Source organism: Hevea brasiliensis, chromosome 12, assembly GCF_030052815.1.
Source record: "Hevea brasiliensis isolate MT/VB/25A 57/8 chromosome 12, ASM3005281v1, whole genome shotgun sequence".
Taxonomy (NCBI): domain Eukaryota; kingdom Viridiplantae; phylum Streptophyta; class Magnoliopsida; order Malpighiales; family Euphorbiaceae; genus Hevea; species Hevea brasiliensis.
The window spans coordinates 3,774,770-3,783,036 of NC_079504.1; the positions used below are offsets into that span (position 1 = coordinate 3,774,770).

Genomic DNA, 8,267 nt, shown 5'->3' on the forward strand with positions numbered 1-8,267 from the left:
CGAACCTTACTTTTTCGTAATTTTCTAGTGCTTAAATGAGATTAAAAATCCGTAAAATATTCGTGGTAGCTCAGAAAATTATGATTCTTTTTGCATTAGCCTAGTAATATTGCTAAGGACTACGGGAAAAAGTTTTATAATTTTTAGAGTTCATTTGTGTAGTTTTTACAAAAAGAGTCAATTATAAGGACTAAATTGAAATTTTACATATTGTGATGGATGACTGTTTGGATGGGCCCAGGAGGGGCTGTGAGATGTGATTGAGTTGTGGATATATGGATTGTGAATATAGAAGTGCGTTTTGAGCCCTTTTACAGGTTGGGTAGGTCCTAGGTATAGGGGAGACTCTACCGAATTTTCGGCATGACTTATGACGTATTTGGTCTTTTCTTAAGTTTATATTGAGTCAAATTTATTAAATGATTGTAATAAAATTGTCAGGTGAGCAGGGACAGCCTTCTTCCTCCGCTCAGCCGCCACAGTGACCGCTGTCAAGTCTGTGAATAAAATATTAATTTTAATTGTAATTTCGATATTATTATATGTTTAAGCATGCCCATGCATCACTTATATGTATGTATCTATGTAGTTAAACTTTAGGCACGTTTTATGTTGCATTCATAACTGTTGAAGTGCCATGGATGTTGTTGTGGTAATTTGAAGCAGTGTGCGTGCGTTGGCGTGCGTGTGATGTGGTGTGGACTATGGATAGGACGGGTAGATACGACTTGAGATCTTCGCTGGGACCCGGTCCTTCGGGGTAGACAAGGCTTGAGTTCTTCGCTAGGACCCCTATTTGGTTATTAAGTGGAAGTCCGAGCTGAATTCTTCGCTGGCACAGGTTGGATTTAAGAAAGCTGTATAGGTGATCAACTCCCATATATTATGATTGATATTACTGGGTGTGTGAGTGCTCCAAATTACCTTTTTGATGTTATGACGTGAAATTATTGCTGTTGTTGCATTTCACTCTACAGGGTGCATTAGTTTTAGATAGTTATAGAGATTATGGTTAAAATTGATATTTTACTCTCTGAGTCGAACGCTCACTCCTGTTCAATATTTTTCCAGGCCACAGGAGTATATTTTTTAGGTTAACATGCTTTTATCCCTTGCAGGTCATTTATTCATGTTTGTGTAATTTTATAAACTTCTATAATTTTCGCATGTATTAGAAATATTTAATTGATTTAGGTCTGTAATATAAATTGTTATTATGGACCTGTAAAATTTTTATCACATGCATGTTTGATGGACTGGATGAGGGAGCTGAGCTCCCATTTATTTTTATGCTGATATGAGTATGTGGAGAGTGAGCTGAGCTCCCCAATTGATTATTTATTGTGTTTATAGGTCAGGTGAGTCAAAAACTCCCCATTGGAAGGTCCATTTTATGACCGGACTCTGTCCGATTGATTTCTTGAAATTGAGCCCAATGGGCCTTAGAGTTGGGTTAGTGAATAGTTAGGCTTACTACGGGTCTCGGGGGCTTTAGGCTGGCCCAGGTCCTAGTGCCGGTCCGGCCCATAGGTCGGGTCGTGACAGATAATATGAAAAAAAAATTTTAATTATGAAATTTTAAGTTTAAATCTTCATTAAAACTCATTATAAAAATAATAATTAAAGAAACAACTAAATACTAATTATTGATGGATATGGAGCGTGCATATTTTGCCAATTAATATGTGCTATGAGATTTCAATTTTTTAATTTTGAGAAATGAAAAATAATGATCTCTACAATTTATAATGATTATTAATAAATTTTGAATATATTGATAAGATTTATTATATTTTTAACGAAAAAATTTAGATTTAATTATTAAAAAAATATATTATTAAGAGAGGTAGTCATGGATTTAAAAAAAAACTATAAATTATAAATAAATTAAAATATTTAATTAAAAAAATCTTGATGATTAAGAAAATTAAATTTGTTAATAATTTTAAAATATTGTTTATTTTTGTGATATTTTTAAAATTAAAATATATTAAATTAATTTTTTTTACACTTTCAAATTAAAATATTTAATAATTTTAATAATAATATAAAATAGACCATTATTCAAAGCCGGCAGAATTAATTAAGACAATCAAGAATTAGTAAATTCATAAATGTGATAATGATATATGTGTTGTTTAATCCCTGTACTTTCGATCTGACATGGATCCAGCAATTAGTCACTTTAAAAATGGTAACACCTGCAATTTTTAATTGTAATAGCGACTATTCTCTAGCAATTGTCGTGGATTCTTTTTTTTTTTTTTTTTTTTTTTGCAGTGCTGTGATTTTCTTTAGCAGCAAATTAAAATATTTTTTACGATTATACAATTTTAAAATAAATTTTAGTTAAGATAATATTTTTTTTTACATAATTGATTAATTAATTTATATAATAATGAAAAAGATTTTAGTTTTACAACGAGATATGACTGCAATTTTTTTTTTAAAAAAAAAGAGACATGGCTCGAGAATCAATAATTGTAACGTATGCTGTTCCTCACCAGGGATGGTGGTGGTCCATCATGTTCTCCTTGGATCACTGGAGTTCACGAAGCACCAAGAACCCACTTTTTTTTTTTTTAATCTTTTAATAATTATAATCTAATTGTAAGTAATGTTGCAGGGTCTGGTCTCTCCGCTCTTTGTTGATTGTTGAATGGCTTTTTGTGTGATGTTAATTTGCATTCAGGCATAATAATAATATCTAGGCGAGCTTTAAAACATCTTGTCATCTTCCATCGACTATTGTTTCTCGGGATGGGAAACCCATGCATGGTGCGATGTCTTTTCCCTTACTAAACCTTTTCCGTTTTTTTGGCTACATATGAGATATTGCAATTGTTGAGTACTGAATAGCTTTTTGACCATTTCCCATTTGTCTTTGGTTGGATAATAATAGTAATAATAATCATAATAATCATCTGATCTTAATGGGGTTTTAAGATTACAGGCCCAAAAGATAATCAGAGCCATTCCCATCATAGGCCAAGGTGGGCCTCGGAAAAGGAAAGCCAATAGAGGAGAAAGTCCTCTCTTGCTCAATGACGCTGTTTAACAGAGACCTCGAAAGTCAGAAGTCTTGGGAGGACGACTTGGTCACAAACCTAAATTTAGCTATGGTTCATGCATAAATTTAGAGCCAGTAAAGCTTCAGAATCTAACGAGTTGACACTATCGGAACTACCATCCAGTCTTTGTGTAAATATAGGCAAATTTTATTGTTCTGTTATCAAATTTTTTCCAGATTTAGGAGCCAATATCAATGCCAAATAGTTGAGGAACTTGGAATGACCATCCAATCTTGCGGTTCACAAAAGAAAAGTCCTCTCTTTTACAGCTATAGATAGAGAGATTGTTGCTTGGCCTCCCAAATATATCTTCAATCAATTTGGCTCTCTCTTAATATATCAACCCTCAATTCACCCTTGTTTTTGTATCTCAACTCTGCATGCAGCCTTGGGTGTCTCCCAAGGTGGCTTAGTCAATATTCATGCATTTTATGTCAAAAATGAAGGCCTCTAGCTCTTGCTTATTACTCTATCTTCTACATTTCTCTTCCCTTTGGTATCTCTCCGTATCTTTATCGGATCTTGAAGCTTCGAACATTGCTCGTCGCCAACTTTTGACCTTGAAAGAGAATGATAACTTGCCTGATGATTATGAATATGCCATAAAACTTAACATTACCTTTGCAAATACCAGGCTTAAAAGAGCATATATTGCTCTTCAAGCATGGAAACAGGCTATACATTCTGACCCATTCAATTCCACAGCAAACTGGGTGGGTCCCAATGTTTGTGATTACAATGGTGTATTTTGTGCAGAGGCTCTTGATGATCCTAAACAAACAGTTGTTGCTGGGATTGATCTTAACCATTTTGACATTGCTGGCTTTCTTCCTGTGGAGTTGGGTCTATTGACAGATATTTCATTATTCCATATCAACTCTAATCGGTTCTGTGGGATTATTCCCAAAAGCTTCTCCAAGCTAACCATTCTCCATGAACTAGATGTTAGCAACAACCGATTTGTCGGTCCATTCCCAACGGTTGTTATATCATTGCCTTCACTTAAGTTCCTTGACATTAGGTACAACAACTTTGAAGGTGAATTGCCTCCTGGGCTTTTTAAGAAGGAACTTGATGCTTTGCTCTTGAATAACAATAGGTTCACATCAACTATTCCTGAAACTCTAGGGTCATCTACTGCTTCGGTTGTGGTGGTTGCCAATAACAAGCTCACAGGCTGCATTCCAAGCAGCATAGGCAATATGGTTAATACATTGAATGAAATAATATTTTCAAACAATAATCTTTCGGGTTGTTTACCATTTGAGATTGGAAAGCTTGGAAATTTGACAGTTCTTGACGTTTCTTCAAATGCATTTAGTGGGGTATTGCCCAAGTCTTTCAAAGATCTTGGCAAGCTGGAGAGATTTGATATTTCCCACAACATGTTGACAGGTTTTGTTCCTGAAAGCATTTGTCGCTTGCCTAGCCTGGGGAACTTCACATTTTCATATAATTATTTCAATGGAGAGGCACCAGTATGCGAAAAACCAAGTGGGAAGGACATCGTTCGGGATGATACAAGTAATTGTTTACCGGACAGGCCTAAGCAAAAGCCACAGAAAACTTGTCATCCAGTGGTAAGCAAACCGGTTGATTGCAGTAAGGCGAAATGTGGAGGATCATCATCGGGAAATCCTCCAGTTTTGAGAACTCCAGCACCCAAACCACAACCGCAACTATCACCAAAACCTAAGAAATCACCACCATCCACGCCTAAGCCACAACCACCATCATCCACACCTAAGGCACAACCACCAACACCAAGGCAGGTTTCTAGTCCACCTATAACAATAACACCAGTTTCGGCGCCCACACCTAGTGATAATCCTCACAAGCACTCTCCCAATGGTCGCAGAAAATCTCCACCTCTAGCAATCCACTCTCCACCATCACTGATACAATCACCACCATCCCAAGCCCACTCTCCACCATTCCAAAAACAAAGCCCACCATCCTCCGTCAAGTCTCCACCACCTCAAACACAATCTCCATCATCTCCTGTTTCTTCTCCATCGACTTTCAACTCCCCACCATCCCCTGTCCAATCTTCACCACCCCAAACACAACCTACACCATCTCCCTTCTCTTCTCCATTGCCTCCAACACAATCTCCACCACCTGTCCAATTCTCATCACCCCCTAACCAATCTCCACCGCCACCAACACAATCCCCACCACCTCCTGTCCAATCTCCACCACCCCCAGTGAAATCCCGACCACCACCCCCTAAACAATCTCCACCGCCACCAACACAATCCCCACCACCTCCTGTCCCATCTCCACGACCCCCAATGCACTCCCCCCCACCACCTGTCCAATCCCCACCACCCCCAATGCACTCCCCCCCACCACCTGTCCAAGCCCCACCACCAGCAGTGCACTCCCCATCACCTCCCGTCCAATCTCCACCACCAGCAGTGCACTCCCCACCACCTCCCGTCCAATCTCCACCACCTCCAACACAATCCCCACCACCACCAGTGCACTCTCCACCACCTCCCGTCCAATCTCCACCACCTCCAACACAATCCCCACCACCACCAGTGCACTCTCCACCACCCCCCGTCCAATCTCCACCACCAGCATTGCACCACCTCCACCCACCACTTCCACCCACCACCCCTCCCACCACACCACCACCTCCCCACCACACCCCTGCCCAATCTCCACCACCTCTCCAACACAATCCCCACCACCTCCAACACAATCCCCACCTCCAACACAATCCCCACCACCCCCTGCCCAATCTCCACCACCTCCAACACAATCCCCACCACCCCCTGCCCAATCTCCACCACCTCCAACACAATCCCCACCTCCAACACAATCCCCACCACCCCCTGCCCAATCTCCACCACCTCCAAAACAATCCCCACCCCCTCCTGCCCAATCTCCACCTCCAACTCAATCCCCACCTCCTCCCGTCCAATCCCCACCTCAACGTGTGCTCTCCCCTCCTCCAAGTTACTCACCACCACCTCCAGCACAGTCGTCTCCGCCTTCCTCATCTCTTTCACTCCCTCCTCCAGTTAAATCTACCCCAACCTTCGATGTCGTACTTCCACCCAATATCGGCTTCCACTACTCGTCACCGCCACCACCGATGTTTCCAGGATATTAAAAATAATTTCATTTATTCTTCTCGAAATTCAATAGATTTGTGCTCATAGTATAGATGCGCTTCGGTTATTTCATAGTTTATTAGTTGTATTACATGATATTTGTTTTTATCATATAAAATAAAATTACCTTGTTAAAGCGTAAGATAATTTAGCAAAATTTTATAATTTTTTTATATATTTTTATAAATTAATATTTTCTTATAAAAAAATTAATTAAAATTTTATTAATTTAAAAAATAATTATTACAAAAATGTTAAATTAATAAATTTTTAATAATTAATAATTTTATACAAAAAAAATCAATTTACTAAAATCACATAAGATTAATCATAAAATTTCGTTAAATTTTCTTATTTTTTATAATAAAATAATTTTATTTTTATAATAAAAATTAAATAACTATAGAATTTTTTTTAATATAAGATTATACATTTTGTAGTAATATACATTTTTAATTCCCAATTTTCATTGTAATGTCACCAATATATATCTTTTTCCTTTTATAAAGGAAAAAAAAAAAGACAATTTTTAGTAATAGATTATTAGTAATTTACTTGGATTAGATTGCAATTATTTTAATAATAGAATAAAAATATAAGATATATAATCAAATATAATACTATTCAGTTTGACTTTTGGCCTTTGCATCAATTTTTAAACGCCACACAAATATGTTTATAGAAAACACACACAAATATGTTTACACAAATTGAATTAATATCAAATCATTGAAATAAAATTGGACAATAATCCAAATAAAACATGGGATATTTTTTTCAAGCTATTAATTTTGAATAAAAAAAAATAAGATAAAGGGCGAAAAAAAGAAAAAAAAAATTGATTTCATCCTATTTGAATAGTGAAGAAAAAAAGTTTTTTGATAGAAGGAAAGTGAAGAAAAATAGTGAAAAATAAAATAATTGAAAATTTTCCAATTGGGCAATTGCAGTATTTCAAAATTAGTGAAAAAGTGGAATAAAGAAAATTCAAAGTCATACAATAATAAAAAATTTTTTTATAAATAATTTGAAGAGTTAGTTAGCTCAACATAAAAGAGTTCTTTTCCTTTTTTTATTTGAAAGATATTTTAATAATCTCAAGAGTTGATGACAAAAGATTTGTTATTTTTAATATTAAATACTAAAAAAAGCATAACTTTTATTAGGGTTTATTCTGATAAATTAAGTTAAAAATTAAAAAAAAAAATGACACAAATGAATTTATAAAGAGATTGAGATAGATTTTATCTGGCTCAAAATATATCTATAATACATAAATTATGTAGTATATAAATATGGCAATCCTAATTAGATAATAAATAAAAATATATATGTGTGACAATGATTGAATTAATATAGATAACTCATACTATAATTTTTAGGGAGAGCCTTAATTTTTAGGGAGAGCCTTCTCTTTTTCTCTATATATTTTTTTTTCCTATTATCTCTGTTTTTCTTTTTTTTTTTTTTAATCCTTAATTAGTTATTGATGAGAAGTTAACGATTACTAATGACTTAGCGGATATCAAGCCCACCACGACTCCACGGATATCCAAATTCCTCATAAGCTTTTGTCCATCAAGCCTTTAATGATTTAGATATTTCATCAATTCAATTTGCATCTTTCAATTAATATAATTATTTATATATTTGATTTTTAGGGTTTATATTAAATTTATCTAATAAAAATTTTAGTATAATAAAAATGTCTTATACCTATAAATTTATTTATTTTTATATTCTTTTTAAGTAACTATGCTTACTAATAATACAACTAATTTAATTTAGCTAGTACAATTCATTAGACTAATTTATCCCTTCCATAATCACTAATTGTATCATAATTTAATTAACTTTTCATATTTGTAGCCTATAATTTCTCTTATATATTAAATAATAAAATTAAAAATAAAAAAATAAAAGCGCTTTTTCCTATGAACTCTAACTTCAAATGAATAGTTGATCAACCAAGGACTCACTCCAAATGAATAGTTTATATATTATATTTATAGTACTACAATTTTTTTTTTCAAACTGATATATTTATTTTTTATTTTTAATATATAATTAA

The 8,267-nt window shown here is 34.8% G+C and overlaps 1 pseudogene; it reads left to right on the forward strand.

The window, feature by feature from the left end:
• The first annotated feature begins 3,511 nt into the window (after nucleotides 1-3,511).
• Nucleotides 3,512-6,327, forward strand: LOC110667032 (pollen-specific leucine-rich repeat extensin-like protein 3; annotated as a pseudogene).
• The last annotated feature ends 1,940 nt before the right edge of the window (nucleotides 6,328-8,267 follow it).